This window comes from Pleurodeles waltl, chromosome 6, assembly GCF_031143425.1.
Source record: "Pleurodeles waltl isolate 20211129_DDA chromosome 6, aPleWal1.hap1.20221129, whole genome shotgun sequence".
Classification (NCBI taxonomy): Eukaryota; Metazoa; Chordata; class Amphibia; order Caudata; family Salamandridae; genus Pleurodeles; species Pleurodeles waltl.
In genome coordinates this window covers 120,064,853-120,083,162 of record NC_090445.1, presented here as the reverse complement: position 1 = coordinate 120,083,162, position 18,310 = coordinate 120,064,853, and the positions used below count along the sequence as shown (strand labels likewise).

The 18,310-nt window shown below is 43.9% G+C and overlaps 1 long non-coding RNA gene across 2 annotated transcripts in view; it reads left to right on the top strand.

Moving 5' to 3' along the window:
* Nucleotides 1-17,800, top strand: part of LOC138299321 (uncharacterized) — a 45,903-nt gene extending 28,103 nt beyond the window's left edge. Inside the window, exons 3-4 of one of the 2 annotated variants that reach the window (XR_011204734.1) lie at nt 16,975-17,180; nt 17,696-17,800. This is a non-coding gene — a long non-coding RNA (uncharacterized lncRNA). The remainder of the gene's footprint in view (nt 1-16,974; nt 17,181-17,695) is intronic. The other variant, XR_011204735.1, reaches the window with a different exon arrangement.
* The last annotated feature ends 510 nt before the right edge of the window (nt 17,801-18,310 follow it).

The following is an 18,310-nucleotide window of genomic DNA, read 5'->3' as shown; positions in this document are numbered from 1 at the left end:
GATTCTGGGTAACCGAACCTGGTCCGAGCCACACAAGTCACCCCTCCTTGGATTCCCCTAGGTCTCTAGTTTTCAGAAATGCACAGGTTTGGTAGGTTTCCCTAGGTGGCGGCTGAGCTACAGGCCAAAATCTACAGGTAGTCACTTTGCTAAAAACAGCTCTGTTTTCTGTGATGTGTCCAGGTTGTGTTTTGGGGCATATCCTGTCGCGGGCGCTAGGCCTACCCACACAAGTGAGGTATCATTTTTATCGGGAGACGTGGGGGAATGCTGGGTGGAAGGAAATTTGTCGCTCCTCTCAGATTCCAGAACTTTCTGCCACAGAAATGTGAGGAACATGTGTTTTTTTTAGCCAAATTTTGAGGTTTGCAAAGGATTCTGGGTAACAGAACCTGGTCCGAGCCCCGCAAGTCACCCCTCCTTGGATTCCCCTAGGTCTCTAGTTTTCAGAAATGCACAGGTTTGGTAGGTTTCCCTAGGTGCCGGCTGAGCTAGAGGCCAAAATCTACAGGTAGGCACTTCGCAAAAAACACCTCTGTTTTTTTACAAAATTTAGGATGTGTCCACGTTGCGCTTTGGGGTGTTTCCTGTCGCCGGCGCTAGGCCTACCCACGCAAGTGAGGTATCATTTTTATCGGGAGACTTGGGGGAACGCTGGGTGGAAGGGAATTTGTAGCTCCTCTCAGATTCCAGAACTTTCTGCCACAGAAATGTGAGGGACATGTGTTTTTTTTAGCCACATTTTGAGGTTTGCAAAGGATTCTGGGTAACAGAACCTGGTCCGAGCCCCGCAAGTCACCCCTCCTTGGATTCCCCTAGGTCTCTAGTTTTCAGAAATGCACAGGTTTGGTAGGTTTCCCTAGGTGGTGGCTGAGCTAGAGGCCAAAATCTACAGGTAGTCACTTTGCTAAAAACAGCTCTGTTTTCTGTGATATGTCCACGTTGTGTTTTGGGGCATATCCTGTCGCGGGCGCTAGGCCTACCCACACAAGTGAGGTATCATTTTTATCAGGAGACGTGGGGGAACGCTGGGTGGAAGGAAATTTGTGGCTCCTCTCAGATTCCAGAACTTTCTGCCACAGAAATGTGAGGAACATGTGTTTTTTTAGCCAAATTTTGAGGTTTGCAAAGGATTCTGGGTAACAGAACCTGGTCCGAGCCACACAAGTCACCCCTCCTTGGATTCCCCTAGGTCTCTAGTTTTCAGAAATGCATAGGTTTGGTAGGTTTCCCTAGGTGGCGGCTGAGCTAGAGGCCAAAATCTACAGGTAGTCACTTTGCTAAAAACAGCTCTGTTTTCTGTGATATGTCCACGTTGTGTTTTGGGGCATATCCTGTCGCAGGGGCTAAACCCACACAAGTGAGATATCATTTTTATCGGGAGACGTGGGGGAACGCTGGGTGGAAGGAAATTTGTGGCTCCTCTCAGATTCCAGAACTTTCTGCCACAGAAATGTGAGGAACATGTGTTTTTTTTAGCCAAATTTTGAGGTTTGCAAAGGATTCTGGGTAACAGAACCTGGTCCGAGCCCCGCAAGTCACCCCTCCTTGGATCCCCGTAGGTCTCTAGTTTTCAGAAATGCACAGGTTTGGTAGGTTTCCCTAGGTGGCGGCTGAGCTAGAGGCCAAAATCTACAGGTAGTCACTTTGCTAAAAACAGCTCTGTTTTCTGTGATATGTCCACGTTGTGTTTTGGGGCATATCCTGTCGCGGGCGCTAGGCCTACCCACACAAGTGAGGTATCATTTTTATCGGGAGACGTGGGGGAACGCTGGGTGGAAGGAAATTTGTGGCTCCTCTCAGATTCCAGAACTTTCTGCCACAGAAATGTGAGGAACATGTGTTTTTTAAGCCAAATTTTGAGGTTTGCAAAGGATTCTGGGTAACCGAACCTGGTCCGAGCCACACAAGTCACCCCTCCTTGGATTCCCCTAGGTCTCTAGTTTTCAGAAATGCACAGGTTTGGTAGGTTTCCCTAGGTGGCGGCTGAGCTACAGGCCAAAATCTACAGGTAGTCACTTTGCTAAAAACAGCTCTGTTTTCTGTGATGTGTCCAGGTTGTGTTTTGGGGCATATCCTGTCGCGGGCGCTAGGCCTACCCACACAAGTGAGGTATCATTTTTATCGGGAGACGTGGGGGAATGCTGGGTGGAAGGAAATTTGTCGCTCCTCTCAGATTCCAGAACTTTCTGCCACAGAAATGTGAGGAACATGTGTTTTTTTTAGCCAAATTTTGAGGTTTGCAAAGGATTCTGGGTAACAGAACCTGGTCCGAGCCCCGCAAGTCACCCCTCCTTGGATTCCCCTAGGTCTCTAGTTTTCAGAAATGCACAGGTTTGGTAGGTTTCCCTAGGTGGCGGCTGAGCTAGAGGCCAAAATCTACAGGTAGTCACTTTGCTAAAAACAGCTCTGTTTTCTGTCCACGTTGTGTTTTGGGGCATATCCTGTCGCGGGCGCTAGGCCTACCCAAACAAGTGAGGTATCATTTTTATCGGGAGACTTGGGGGAACATAGAATAGCAAAACAAGTGTTATTGCCCCTTGTCTTTCTCTACATTTATTCCTTCCAAATATAGGGGTGTGTGTAAAAAAGACATCTATTTGAGAAATTCCATGTAATTCACGTGCTACTATGGTCACCCCGGAATTCAGAGATGTGCAAATAACCACTGCTCCTCAACACCTTATCTTGTGCCCTTTTTGGAAATGCAAAGGTTTTCTTGATAGCTATTTTTTACTCCTTATATTTCAGCAAATGAATTACTGTATACCCGGTATAGAATGAAAACGCACTGCAGGGTGCAGCTCATTTATTGGCTCTGGGTTCCTCGGGTTCTTGATGAACCTACAAACCCTATATATATCCCCGCAACCAGAGGAGTCCAGCAGACGTAACGGTATATTGCTTTCGATAATCTGACATTGCAGGGAAAAGTTACAGAGTAAAAAGTAGAGAAAAATTGATGTTTTTTTCACCTCAATTTCAATATTTTTCTTTTTCAGCTGTTATTTTCTGTAGGAAACCCTTGTAGGATCTACACAAATGACCCCTTGCTGAATTCAGAATTTTGTCTACTTTTCAGAAATGTTTAGGTTTCTGGGATCCAGCATTGGTTTCATGACCATTCCTGTCACTGACTGGAAGGAGGCTGAAAGCACAAAAAATTGCACAAATGGGGTATGCCCCAGTAAAATGCCAAAATTGTGTTGAAAAATTGGGTTTTCGGATTCAAGTCTGCCTGTTCCTGAAAGCTGGGAAGCTGCTGAGTTTAGCACCGCAAACCCTTTGTTGATGCCATTTTCAGGGGAAAAACCACAAGCCTTCTTCTGCAGCCACTTTTTCCAATTTTTTTGAAAAAAACAAAATTTTCCCTGTATTTTGGCCAATTTCTTGGCCTCTTTCAGGGGAACCCACAAAGTCTGGGTACCTCCAGAATCCCTAGGATGTTGGAAAAAAAGGACGCAAATTTGGCTTGGTTAGCTTGGTTAGCTTATGTGGACAAAAAGTTATGCGGGCCTAAGCGCGAACTGCCCCAAATAGGCAAAAAAAGGCCTGGCACAGGAGGGGGAAAAGGCCTGGCAGCGAAGTGGTTAACCACAAATTGGAGTTGTGCAGTCTATTAGGTCTGCAAGTGTGGCAGAACAAGCCCACCGGAGAGAAGCAGATAAAGAAGGTTACTCACCAATCTCACTCTCTTGTTGGCATGTATGTATATAGTATCACTATAGTGCAAATCAAGCCAAAAGGCAGTGGAGAGCTGTACATGGTCAAAGACTAGCATTAAATCAGTGAGTAAGAGGAGATCGAGCTGGGTTGTCTTGACAAACATAATTGTTGATTAGCATCTGAAATGTCTTACTCAGCAATTACAGCAAAACTATGTGAATCAGTAGAGCACCTTTGAAAAGACCCTTACGTTGATTCCTGCCACCCAGCCCTAGCTAGGAAAAGTGGTTCATGTGCCACCTATGGAGATCTTGCCTCAACTCATGTAACAGTGGGAAGTCCTTAAACGCAAGCATCTGGGTCATGGTGGGTGATGATAGAATACCTAGGTAAGTCACTGCCTTAGATTCAACCTAGATGATATTAGTTTACTTAAGGCATCAGTTTGTAGTGGGCCAGGATCCACAGCAGAGGTTCTCATTTGTTAAGACTAATTTTAAACCTCAAGATGGTGCAGTAGGTTTCCAATTCCAAAAGTAAATGAAGCACAGATACCAGGGCCGTTGGATCCGACAGGTACTCCCTGATTTCACCAGCAAACATTGTTAACTTGAAGATACCTGAAAATGTGCACCCCTCTTATGTCCTCAGTAAGCATGATGGCTCCAGGGTGAGCGTGAAGAGAATGTGCAAGAGGGGTCAGCCCTGATGTACATCTCACTTGATGCAATATCTGACGACCAGCTGCCATGGACCATAACGTGGGCTCCTGGGGACTGGTAGGGTGTCATCTGGTCTCACCTATCAGCTTTTCACCATTCCACAATTTGCAAAATTCGCGCTGTTGTTTGTATTATGTTTTCATTATGTTTGTTGATTAAAATACAGTTTGCTCATGTAATATTGTAGTGCTTGTTTTTTAGGGACTACTGTCCCTTCTTCTGTCACGTCCCCCCTGGTCCCTAGTGATTCTCAGGTTACCCTTATGTAATCAATACTGGTCCAGAGCATCATTTCTGAGGCACAAGTTAAGAAAGCAAACACCACACCAGGAGATAATTCTTTACAAGTTTCAGAGAATTCATTTTATCGGATTTCAACAGCAAAGCTTGGATTGTCACTGTGCTGTCAGGAAAGACATCCCAACATCCCCATACTGTGTGCGTTGAGTTGCTTTGGTGGCACGACACAGCAGAACAGCAGGCATGCGCATTAAAAAAAAAACTCATCTGTGCAACATGTCTTACTTGCGGGAAACCACACTTTAAACTCATCTGTGTCCTGCAAACAGGTAAATGTCAAGGGAAAATGGTTATAATCTACAAAATCACAGCGGCTATTTGCTGCAAAACACCAAGATGAGGCCTTACCGCTCAACCCAGGCTGCCCTGTAGAGCTCATCATTTACTGCACCCTTGACATGCTATCATTAGCCTTGAATGGGAAAAATAAATTAAACTTCTAAGGTCGAGATTCTGCTTCTGGAGGTAGTGATTGACTGAGTCCCACTGGGAGTGCTGCCTGTATCACTGCAGCCTTGTAAAACATGGCTGGCTGTCTTGAGGCACCGGTGCTGGATAGAGATAAATGATCCACTGACGGCAAGGGGTGTGCATAACTTCCTTTTGCTTAATTACACCTGATTTCAACGAAATAAGTGTACTGCACATCCATTATTTAGTGATATATTTTAGCTTGAAATACCCCCTTGTGTCAATTTCTGATTCAAGAACGATTATACTGCTGTAACTTACATTTCACCTGGGCCTACTGAAAGCTTAAGCCAGGCTCATGCCATATGCTTGGCTGTGGCTCAGCTTGAGATCCACTTGGACCATCGAGCCCAACATGAGCCAAACTTTAATGCAAATTCTGCCTTCACCTTATGCAACAAGCATTAAAAACAAAGCAGTGACCGTCTTGATTTAAAATGAGTGAGAAATGGATATACCCATGTAGTGGCTGAATTGTACAATGTGGAACCAGAAAATCTGGGATCAATCCTGGCTTTCCCGCTTGCCCAAACTGTGTGATCCTGAACAAATGTTTTTTTCACAGAGTCTAAGTTTTCTTCATTATTACACATGAAAGCACCTTAAAATAAACGAGTTTAGGATATGGGTTGTACAAAAAACCCTTATATTTGAATTAATAGATTGTGTAAGGATTTGGGTTACTATGTGGTATGGCTGGGAAGCCTTACCATGTAGTACATTCACAAATACCATTTTGGGGCCAGTCAGGTACGTTTACTTAACCTTAGCTCAACCCTGAGAAGCTGTAGCTTCGAGCAGTAAGGCTTAGCAAAGGAACAATGTGTAAACATTTAACAGCACCAAACTACAGAATAAGAAAGTCACAGGACACAAAAGAAGCAAGACACTGATTTACAAAAATAGAGCAGATTTCTATAAATCTTTAGAGACCTTAATCGTCAAATCCACTGGAGGGTTCCGGAGATACAGATTTACAAATAATAATTGCTATATCAACCTCAAACAAGCCATGGCCAACAAAAAGTTTGGAAACTTTTAAAAAGTTTGTGAAAGTTAGTTTGACAACTCCGGGCTCAGTTGGGTTACTAAGTTTGACAGGACAGGAGTCTTCGGGGCCAGAAAGGATACCCTGGACAGTTACCAGGCCACCAGAGCATTTTTAGAACAAGATCAAAACTTTACAGGATGACCACCATAGACAACAATGGCGTGGTCCTGATCCTGAGGGATGCAGGCTAAAGATGCTCAAGAATGCTCCTGCTGCTGTGCGGTTGACAGGGGTGAAGTCCAGTCAAGTCTTCATTCCACATTTGAGTGGTGGGCTCCTCTGTCCATGGATCTCAGGGTCCCACTAAGTCCACTATACTGGGTTCCAAGGGCTGCTGATGCAGACCTTGCACTTCTGCAACACAGCAGCCAGGGTGCAAATCTTTGATAGATTCTGTGTCCCTCTTGGTCAACAGATCCAGTCACAACCAACACCCATGGGTCCAGCAGAAACGTTTGCACCTTTTGGCTATCTCCGAATTGTCCTTTGGTGTGCCTGACATCCGGTAGCGGCAAAACGTCAGTAAGCCCTGGGTCCCCACTAGTCTTCTTGATAGAATTGGGGAGGGATTTACTCTCCTCCCTTCTAGGGTTCTGGGGCTTAGAGGAACTTTCTTTGATAGGTTTACCATCTCCCTCCTTTAACTCCTGTGAGCCTAACCCCTTCCTTACCCCTTTTTGGGATCATCCCCCTCAGGGTTTCTTGGGCACTCTGGTCCTTACCCACTCATCAGCTTTCTTGCCCAACTCCCTAGGACTGGCATGGTAGTCTGGCCCCATGACAGGTAGCAATGTTGCCCCCGTTGCCAACTGGATGTATCCAATTTGACATGCAATTTGTATAGGGTTAAAACACTGGCAGGGAGGTGTGGTTAGCAGGCCTCAGTGCACTCTCAAAGTTGGAAAACCAGAAGCTAATAGTGCAGATGGGGACAAAAAGTGGGGGTGCAGGGACCTGCAAAAAGCCTGTTTCCTTACAGACTGTTAGATTGCTTCATCTATTTTAATTAACTATGCCACATGTAGAGTACACATGGCAACTCATTTGTCCCTTAGTGGTATTGCCTTCAGGACGGGCTCATGGAAGATTTCAAGTTCATGTTTAAAATCACTTTTAAGAAACACCTTTTAATCCACTAATATAAGGTGATGTACTAAGGTGAAGGGCTTCCACGTGTATTTAGTCCTTTTTTAATTTTAAAGGGACTTAATCATACTTTTACTAAATGTTTGTTGCATGATGTTGTTACAGTAAAGGAAGACCATTGGCTCGGCACTGCCTGTTAATTTGATGGCTTACCCACTACTAATGGCATACTTTTAAACAGATCCAATGCCAAGGCTGGTATTGCACTGCTCCTGGTGAGGATGCATTCAAAGCATTTTCAAAGAGGTTAGCATCTGTGTGCCTGTCTAGAGCTGGGTAGCTCCAAATAACAAGGACCTGGAGGTTATGGCTGAGTATTGACATGCTGAAAACCAAAGAATCAAGGGACACAGCATGTCCATAAGTAACAGGAGCAGGACTTTCACAGTGATGTTGTTGAATAGTTCCTAAGGGAGAATGATGTCATAACTCACACATTCACTAACCCACCAATATGTTCCTTTCAGTGAGTTAAGCACTAACTCCACAAAGCTGTCTGTAACCCATGTGCCACTCATGCCCTAACTGCGCTCTCTGTGAGCGAATAAAGTTTTTACTAGCTTTCACTGCTTCACTCTTCTGTGGGGGCATCAAAGATTTCACTTGCTGCCTTGTTGACATAATGAACATAACCGTTACCTAAACTAGGAAATCCTTAACTATAAGACTGTACAGACAGTGAAAAGGTGCTCTTCAATGATTCTGAGTGGTAGCTCTGAAACCCACTGATGGAAAATAATCCCCTAGGGAGGTGATGGTTCATTTACTCTATGCAAGTACATGATTGTATGTCAGTTCCATAAGAGGTTTGATTGCTTCTTTCAGGAGTGTTGTAATTCTTGTATGCTTGTTTGTTTTACAGGGAACGTACAACAGTTCTTCTCACTCTCTTTTGTGTGTTACCTGTGTTATACTGTTCCGTTTGTGTGAGATTTGTTATGTTCCTCCTGCTACTACCACTTATCCTTCTTTACTTATTAATTGTGTTAGAAACGGTTGCTGCACTGCTATCCATGTTGTACAGCACCATTTCTTAACTTAAATCACAAGACAAAATATGTGAAATAGAATGGCTCTCAACACAATAGTGCTGCAAAATGCAGCAACATTTTCAATAGTTTGCAGCACAATTTCAATTTTTGTGCTGCAAAATTTCTTATTCCATGCTGCAGTTCCCTGGGGGTGGGGGAGGGAATGGGGAGGTGGGGGTTTGTTTGGAGAAGATCATACTATCTATCACCGGCTTTATTTATGGCCATCAAACCATGGTGAATACGTTCTTGATGTCCAGTGTGAGCAGCAAGACATTATCATTATACCTATTGCGGACGTGTTCCAGGACATGGAGAATCTTTTTTAGTATTGTCTCACATTGACGGACCAGAAAAAAGCCAGATTGATCCGGGGCAATTGTCTCTGGTAAAACAGACACTGGCAAAGCCAATAGGTTGCACCTTTGTTTTTCCTTTGCATTCTATCTTACTAACTGGATTATAAATATTAAACAAAGGTTATAATAATGTTTGTTTTAAATTAGATAAACCTTTATAGTTTATGTTCTGAGGTGTGTTGAATTAATATTCCACCGTTCCAAACTTGTAATTTGTACATTGTATTAGAGTATAATAATGTGTAGTTAGTAAAGTGCCACTACACCTGCTACACCATTCGAATGATGCCCCTTTTAACTGCAAGGTTACCACAATTGTGACTGTCTGTTCAGTAGTAAAATATAGCAATATTTGGTGTTTAGAAGAGCTATGACAACCTTTGGCCCCAGTGCCACAGCACCATTCAAAGCATGACCTTACTGCTTGCAAGATAAATGCACTTGTGACTGCTGTTTAGAAGTAACATTTAGCAATAATTTGTGTTTAGTGGGGTTCCTAGAGGTTTTGGGCACAGTGCCACTGCACCTGCTGCACCATTCAAATCATGACTAACGCCTGCAAGGTAACTGCACTTGTTACTGCCTGTTTAGTAGTAAAATGTAGCAATAATCTGTGTTTAGAGGGGTTTGACACATTGTGGCACCGGTTCCACTGCACCTACTGAACCATTAAAACCATGACCCTAGTGCCTGCAAAATAACTGCACTTAGGACTTCCTGTTTAGAAGTGAAATTTGGAAATAATTTGTGTTTAGTGGGGTTCATAGAGTTTTTGGGCACAGTACCACTGCACCATTCAACTCATGACCCTACTACCTGTAAGGTAACTGCACTTGTGATTGCCTTCTGAGTAATAAAATATAGCAATGTTTGGAGGAGTTCTGATAACTGTTGGGCCTGGTGCCACTGCACCTGCTGCACCATTTAAACCATGACCCTAGTGCATGCAAGGTAACTGCACCTGTGACTGCCTGTTTAGTAGTAAAATATAGCAATATTTGGTTTTTAAAGGGGTTCCTAGAGCTTTTGGCCCCAGTGTCACTGCACCTGCTGAACCACTAAAATCATTACCCTAGTGCCTACAAGTTAACTGCACTTGTGACTGCCTGTTTAGTTTTAAAATCTAGCAATATTTGGTGCTTGGAGGAGTTCTGACAACTTGTGGGCCTTGTGCCACTGCACCTGTTGCACCATTCAAATCACCACCCTAGTGCCTGCAAGATAACTGCACTTGTGACTATAAATATTGCAATATTTGGTGCTTAGAGGAGTTCTGACAACTTTTGGGCCTGGTGCCACTGCACCTGTTGTACCATTCAAATCATGACACTATTGCTTGCAAGATAACTGCACTTGTGACTGCCTGTTTAGTAGTAAAATATAGCAATATTTGGTCTTTAGAGGGGCTCCTAGAGCTTTTGGCCCTGGTGTCACTGCACCTGCTGCACCAGTAAATTTATGATCCTAGTGCCTGCAAGGTAACTGCACGTGACTGCCTGTTTAGTAGTAAAATGTAACTATAATCTGTGTTTAGAGGGGTTCTGACACCTTGTCGCACCAGTGCCATTGCACCTGCTGTACCATTAAAGCCATGATCCTAGTGCCTGCAAAATAACTTCACTTATGACTGCCTGTTTAGTAGTAAAATATAGCAAAATGTGGTGTTTAGGGGAGCTCTGACAACTTTTAGGCCTGGTGCAACTGCGCCTGCTGCACCATTTAAACCACAACACTAATGCCTGCAAAATAACTGTACTTGTGACTGCCTGTTTAGTACTATAATATTGCAATATTTGGTTCTTAGAGGAGTTATGACAATTTTTGGAACTGGTGCCACTGCATCTGTTGCTCCATTGAAATCATGACCCTGGCAGCTGCAAGATAACTGCACTTGTGACTGCCTGTACAGTAATAAAATATTGTAATATTTGGTGCTTATAGGGGTTATCACAACTTTTGGCTACAGTGCCACTGCTGCACTATTTTAATCATGACGCTATTGCGTGCAAGATAACTGCACTTGTGACTGCCTGTTTAGTGGTAAAATATAACAATATTTGGTATTTAGAGGAGTGCTGACAACTTTTGGGCCTAGTGCCACTGCCCCTGTTGCACCATTCAAATCATGACCCTAGTGCCTGCAAGAGAACTGCACTTGTGACTGCATGTTTAGTAGTAAAATATTGCTATATTTAGTGTTTAGCGGAGTTATGACAACTTTTTGTTCTGGTGCCACAGCACCTCCTGCACCATTCAAATCATGACACTGGCCTGCTAGATAACTGCACTTGTAACTGCCTGTTCAGTAGTAAAATATACCAATAGTTTGTGTTAAGATGGGTTCTGACACCCCGTGGCCCAGGTGGCACTACACCATTCAAATCATGACCCCGATGCCTGCAAGATACCTGCTCTTGTGACTGCCTGTTTAGTAGTAAAATATTGCAATATTTGGTGCTTAAAGGAGTTATGACAACTTTTGGCTCCAGTGCCACTGTACCTGCTGCACCATTCAATCATAACCCTATTGCCTGCAAGGTAACTGCAATTGTGACTGCCTGTTTAGTAGTAAAATATAGCAAATTTGGTGGTTAGAAGGGGTGCCTGGAGCTTTTGGCCCAATTGTCACTGCACCTGTGGAACCACTAAAATCATGACCCTAGTGCCTGCAAGTTAACTCGACTTCTGACTGCCTGCTTGTTAGACCTGACATACTTTAGGGTGGTCACCCCTAACATTTTGCCTGCCTCCCTCCACTTTTTGGACTCTGTTTTTGCTGGCTCTTAGACTCTGCACATTTTACCACTGCTAACCAGTGCTAAAGTGCATATGCTCTCTCCCTTTAAACATGGTAACCTTGGATCATACCCAATTGGACTATTTAATCTACTTATAAGTCCCTAGTAATGTGCACTGTATGTGCCTAGGGCCTGTAGATTAAATGCTACTAGTGGGCATGCAGCACTGGTTGTGCCACCCACTCAAGTAGCCCCTTTACCGTGTCCCAGTCCTGCCATTGCAAGGCCTGTGTGTGCAGTTTCACTGCCACTTCGACTTAGCATTTAAAAGTACTTGCCAAGCCTCAAGCTCCCCTTTTTCTACACATAAGTCACCTCTAATGTGTGCCGTAGGTAACCCCTAGAGCAGGGTGCTGTGTGGGTAAAAGGCAGGACATGTACCTGTGTAGTTTACATGTCCTGGTAGTGTAAAACTCCTAAATTCGTTTTTACACTACTGTGAGGCCTGCTCCCTTCATAGGCTAACATTGGGGCTGCCCTCATACATTGTTGAAGTGGCAGCTGCTGATCTGAAGGGAGTAGGAAGGTCATATTTAGTATGGCCAGAATGGTAATACAAAATCCTGCTGACTGGTGAAGTTGGATTTAATATTACTATTTTAGAAATGCCACTTTCAGAAAGTGAGCATTTCTCTGCACTTAAATCTTTCTGTGCCTTACAATCCACGCCTGGCTAGGTTTAGTTAACAGCTCCTTGTGCATTCCCTCAGATACACCCCAAACACAGGGTACGCAGCCTCCCTTTCATACATCTGCATTTTGAATGGGTCTTCCTGGGCTGGGAGGGTGGAGGGCCTGCTCTGACACAAAGGACTGCCACACCCCCTACTGGGACCCTGGCAGACAGGATTGAACTGAAAGGGGACCAGGTGCACTTCTAAGCCCCTCTTTGAAGTCTCCCCCACTTCAAAGGCACATTTGGGTATAAAACATGGCCTCTGCCCTACCACCTCAGACACTTGCTGGAGAAGAAACCTGAACCAGAACCTGCATCCTGCCAAGAAGAACTAACTGCCTGGCTGCTCAAAGGACTCACCTGTCTGCTTTCTACAAAGGACTGCTGCCTTGCTGTTGGCCTGCTGCCTTGCTGAACTCTTGTCTGGCTGCAAAAGTGCTCTCCAAGGGCTTGGATAGAGCTTGCCTCCTGTTCCCTGAAGTCTCAGGACTAAAAAGACTTCTCTTTTTCATGTGGACTCTTCGTGCGCCGAAAGTTTCAACGCACAGCTTGCTCTGGGGTGAGAAAATCGCCGCACACCGACGCTGATCAACGCGACACCTTCAGGGCGACCGGAACTTCGACGCACGGCCTCGCAAGGACAACGCCGCTCGACTTCCAGAGGGGAAATCGACGCGCCGCCTGCCGTGAGAACAAAACTTCGACGCACAGCCTCCCGGTACGACGCGCAACTGGAAAACAAGCCGAAGAATCCACGCACAGACCCCAGGACATCTGGTAATCCCGCGAACCACAGAAAGAGACTGTCCGCGCACCGGAAAACGGCGCACGACTTCCACGCGTGAAAAATAACGACGCAAGTCCGTGTGTGCAGGGGAGAAATCGACGCACACACCATTTTTCCACGTATCTCTTCTTCTGCGGCGCTTTGCAGAGATTTTCCACTTTAAACCAGGTACTTTGTGCTTGAATGAAACAAAGAAACAAACAAATACCTAGGGGGTTGAGGGTTATTCTGTTCCCTACTTTCGACGATCTCAGCCCAGACTCACTGAAAGAATGGGAGCAACTCCTCATAACATCATTATTTGACATGATGGACATTCTCATTCGAGATGCCAAGGCCAAAAGAGATAAACTATTACAGGACATAGCATTGCTAGAAAAAGACATTAATCACATAGACTCACCTGAGAATAAAGCGAAAAACTTTAACATCCTCAAGGAGGTCCTACAGAACAGAAACATCAACTATACATAAAAGACAAAAAACTTCTCAAACTTAGGAGAGATGATAATGATTATAAAAATGGGAGGGTATTTACTTTTGCACGTAAATATGACAATGCCAAATTGGATAGCAATAAGCAACCTATAAAAAAAGACTTTCCTTCTGCTAATACCACAACCAGTGATACAGATCTATCCAGCATCTCCAGTGGTACTAGCGAAGATATGAGGGAACAATTACCACAACCTACCTCTTGTTCCTCACATAGGTCGCCTTTTTTATTAGAACTGGAGGGATACCGAAAGGGCCAAAAACAACTGCAGAGGAGGGAGGAGGTACCTGTAAGGCCGTCAGGCGGGGAAAACACAAATCCAAGTACAAGCATAAGATCGGAGGGGGTCACCACACGCTCGACAACTCGCAGCTCACAACAGTAACAGGTACCCCCAATCTAATCTTGATTGTTAACATATTAACAGTTGTCCTGAATCCTGAACAAATCAACATCCTTAAAAAAGGCTTAGGGTTTGTACCCACTGCGGTACCTGACTTTACGCAACTGCATATTAGTCTTTTTACGTTTATACGCAAATGTAAGGTTTACAAATACTTTCAAGACAGCAACACTCCACCTCAAGTTGCTACTGCTCTTTACAACACCTCTAGTTCTATGTCCATTAAAGATGTTAAGGATGTCCAAACTCTGCTGTCTATTGAACATAATGACGGTTCTCTTCCATCCCTTACGGAGATTCTTGCTGACTTAAACATAGCCCCCAACACCAGGGTACCTAGTGGTCTAAAAAACACTTTGAAATTCACACCTGTCATACCCAGGGACTATGCAATTGATTCTTTCTACAGTAAAATAACTAATGACCTTTATACCATGGAGGAACAGTACCATCTAGGACAAAAGACTATTTCCCTGCACAATATCACCAAAGCGGAAAAACAGGCTTTATATTCTCTCAGGACACACAAAGACATTGTAATCAAAGAAGCTGATAAGGGAGGGAACATTGTCATTATGGACAAAGCAGACTACATCTCTGAATTGGATCGGCAACTCTCCGATAATACTGCCTATCAGAAACTTAACTATAACCCTATGTTGGGGGTGAACAGTTGCATACAGCAAAAACTGCAAACGTGGCTGGATCTTGATCTCATCTCAGATATGGAGTACAAATAACTTTACAACACAACACCTACATCGCCCTGTATTGACATCTTACCCAAGATACAAATCAGAGACATTCTCCCCAGGTAGACCCATTATTTCCGGCATAGGTTCCCCCACGGAGAAGTTATCGGAATATATTGACATCTTTCTTCAGCCCTTCGTCCACAATCTTCCTTCGTACATCAGGGACACCAAGGATTTACTGTGTAAGGTCGCAGATTTTGAATGGACGGAGGGTCACTACCTAGTAACCCTGGATGTCACTTCATTATATACTAGCATCCCTAGAGCAGAGGGCTTACTAGCCATTCAACATTACATTGACACCAGAGATGCCTCTCTACTTGAACACTCAAACATGTTGCTGGACCTTATAGGTACGGTCTTAGATAACAACATCTTTATGCATAATGGTTGCTGGTATCGCCAAAACCAAGGAGTGGCTATGGGGGCTAAATTTTCTCCTTCATTTGCGAATCTCTATATGGGATACTTAGAAAAAACACATGTGTGGCAATTCTGTCCCCCCACCCTAACACAACACATCTTGTATTGGGGAAGGTATATGGACGATATTTTGATCTTCTGGTCGGGTAACATACGTGCACTGGTGCTTTTCATTCAACATCTCAATGCAAATACTTTTAACATCAGATTTACATATGAAGCCAGTCAGTCCTCCGTCAATTTCCTTGATCTTACACTCTATATTGACCATGGCAGTATCTGTACCAAACTATTTAGGAAACCCACAGCATGTAATGTGATTCTACATGCTACCAGCTTGCATCCTAAGTCTCAGATAAAGTCCATCCCCTTTGGGGAAAGCACTAGGATTCGCCGAAACTGTAGTGAGGATGGGGTTTTTCAGGAGGACCTGCACAACATGGAACTACGTTTTAGACATAGGGGCTACCACCCTCACACTTTGAAAGAGGCCAGTAATAGGATTAAGAAAATCAAACGCTCCGACCTCATCAGCTCCAAAAAAGACAAGACACGCGAGCAACTCTCCCTTATTATAAACCATAGTGCACTAAGCACTCAGATTTTCAAAACCATTCGCAAACACTGGCCGTTACTCCTAACAGATAATACACTCAGGAGTGGTTTGACAACGAGACCAAGCATCATATATAAGAGAGGACTAACGTTACAGGACCACCGATGCTGTAGCTTTATTCCACCTGCTACTAACGTATATATTTATTTTCCCTCTTAATCGGTGTTCAATCATACTGTATGGTGCTTTATGTACAAATTGGGCTCCACCTCTACATGGCCTCACATCAATATAAACAGGTTTTCAACCCCGGAGCTTTATATAGAATGTACAATACACATCGGGTTTTGTACAGCCACTATGGTTTGATTTTTGTAGTTTTAATTTTTTGTGTTTAAATTTTGTGTTTGTATCTATTATTATTTCAATCCGGCTGCCAATAAATCATCCCTCATCTTCTTTCAATAATATTACCCGAATGACCATTTTGGGACATATTATCTTTGCATTTTTTGTTGTTAACAGTGATTTGTGCATCACTTAAGATGGCCGCCGCAGTTACCGGGGCTTTAATCACATTTTCCCACCTAGTCCTTTCTTCATGTTTCCATTCCCCTCAACATAGCAACCTGGCGTGGCGCGTGTGTTACCATACTTACTCAACACGCGCACGCCAACACCGGCTCCGTCTGACTCTCTCGGGACCAGGAGGTTTCAGGTAAGGAGCGTTCCCGGGAATACAGTCTCCTCCTGGGACCCGTTTTCATTGCTTATACGCCACTAATGTGGATTAGTACGTATACTATATTCGGTGTTTTTTGCCTATACAGTTTTAAGCAGACATGAGTAATTTTTCTCTGTCTGCTTAGCGTTTTTGACACAGTAACGTGTCCATCTCATAAATGACTTGTGTCTCCCATTTGGCTTCGTTGTATAGCATGTAGACACTGGTGAATATTAGTTCCTTCGTGTCTAACACAATGTACACTCGTAGAGCCCCTATTCTGTATAGCCCTTATTACTAATTTTATTAACCTCCCAACGGGAACGCAGTGCCACTTTCTCAATATAGTTACTACATAGGAGTGCTTTTCGGTTTCTAGTTACTTGATTTTGAGTGTGACCCCATGGTGAAACTTTTGAGTTAATAGGAAATTGTTTCCTACCCACCCCCCCAGCTCCACTCACATATACTGATTAGACTTTTTTTAAATCTTTCCTCCTGTTTTTCTTTCATGTGCAAGATAGCGTTCACTTTTGTTTCTGATTGCCTGTTCCGGTTAGCGAGGGATCCCTTCCATGGTGATTTTGTTTAAATTATTTATGCCCTTTAGGTGTTTGGGCTTATCAGGGCCCCACCACGGACTACTCTTATGACTTCGGATATTTGGCCTACACAGCCTTACGTCACACAGGACTCACGTTTTCCGGTAACTAAGAAACTGTCTTCTGGACCCAGAAACCAATTCGTTTATATGGTTTGCTTTGGACTTTCTTTGCCTCTGCACAATGAAAAACATAAAACAAACAATCTTTTTCGGTATGTCTGTATATTATAACTTTTTCATATATTAGGGCATCTTCACTTTGGATATTTGTGGGACTGTTCTATATTTAACTTCTGCTCCATGGACTCATTTACATGGGCAAATCCTACTTCTCTGACTTTCTGGATGGGCCGCTGCATGTGTATATATTTTTACCACCATAAGTCTATGTATATAATTTTGGCCCGAACACAGAATGATTCAACAGTTTTCCTGTTTCTTAACTGCGTCACATTTGGTTTATTTCTTAGATCCTGATCATAATTACATGTTTCCTTACTTCTTATCCACACCTCTTGGGCAGTTCACAGTCAATTTTAGTCTTGCACTTTGCATGAGAATATCTCAATCTCATTTTCTTGTAGGATTTTTAGGGTTTTGTAATCTTTGTATGCTTGCTCTGTAGCTTTTCCTAATGTTTTCACACATTTATGTATTTGTGCGTAACATTGTATTTCTCTACGTTACTATGTTGTATAAAAGAGATATCATCTTTCCCTTGTTTCAGCCTTGAAAAAGTCCTGCTGGCCGAAACACGTGTTGGCTGTTTCTGAACGTTTATGTTATCTTTGTTTCCAACATAAGGAATTAAAATTTTCTGGATTTCTGCTCACTGTGGACTAATTCATTGGAATGCCCTGGTACTTTCTGTTTACAAGTTGACTTTGCAGCACGGTTCAGAGGGGGCATTCGTGCCTTCCTCCTTGTTCTGTGCAATTCAATACCCGTGGTGGTTGGGTATCAATACCAGGTTGGCACCTTTCTCATGATTCAACTGTATCCACTAGGACATTGCTGTTTCGGTACGGATGTGCGTTTATAAGCATCAACCACTGTTTTAGTAATCCTAATCAGTTGAAAGAGACTTTGGGGGTCACCGCGGATGCACCGCCAACAGGCTGGCGGTGCATCCAGGCCAATTCTGACCGCGGCGGTAAAGCCGCGGTCAGAAAAGGGAAACTGCCGGTTTCCCGCCGGTTTTCCCCTGGCCTGAAGAATCCTCCATGGCGGCACTGCAGGCAGTGCCCGCATGGGGATTCCGACCCCCTTCCCGCCAGCCTGGTTCTGGCGGTTTTGACCGCCAGAACCTGGCTGGCGGGAATGGGTGTCGTGGGGCTCCTGG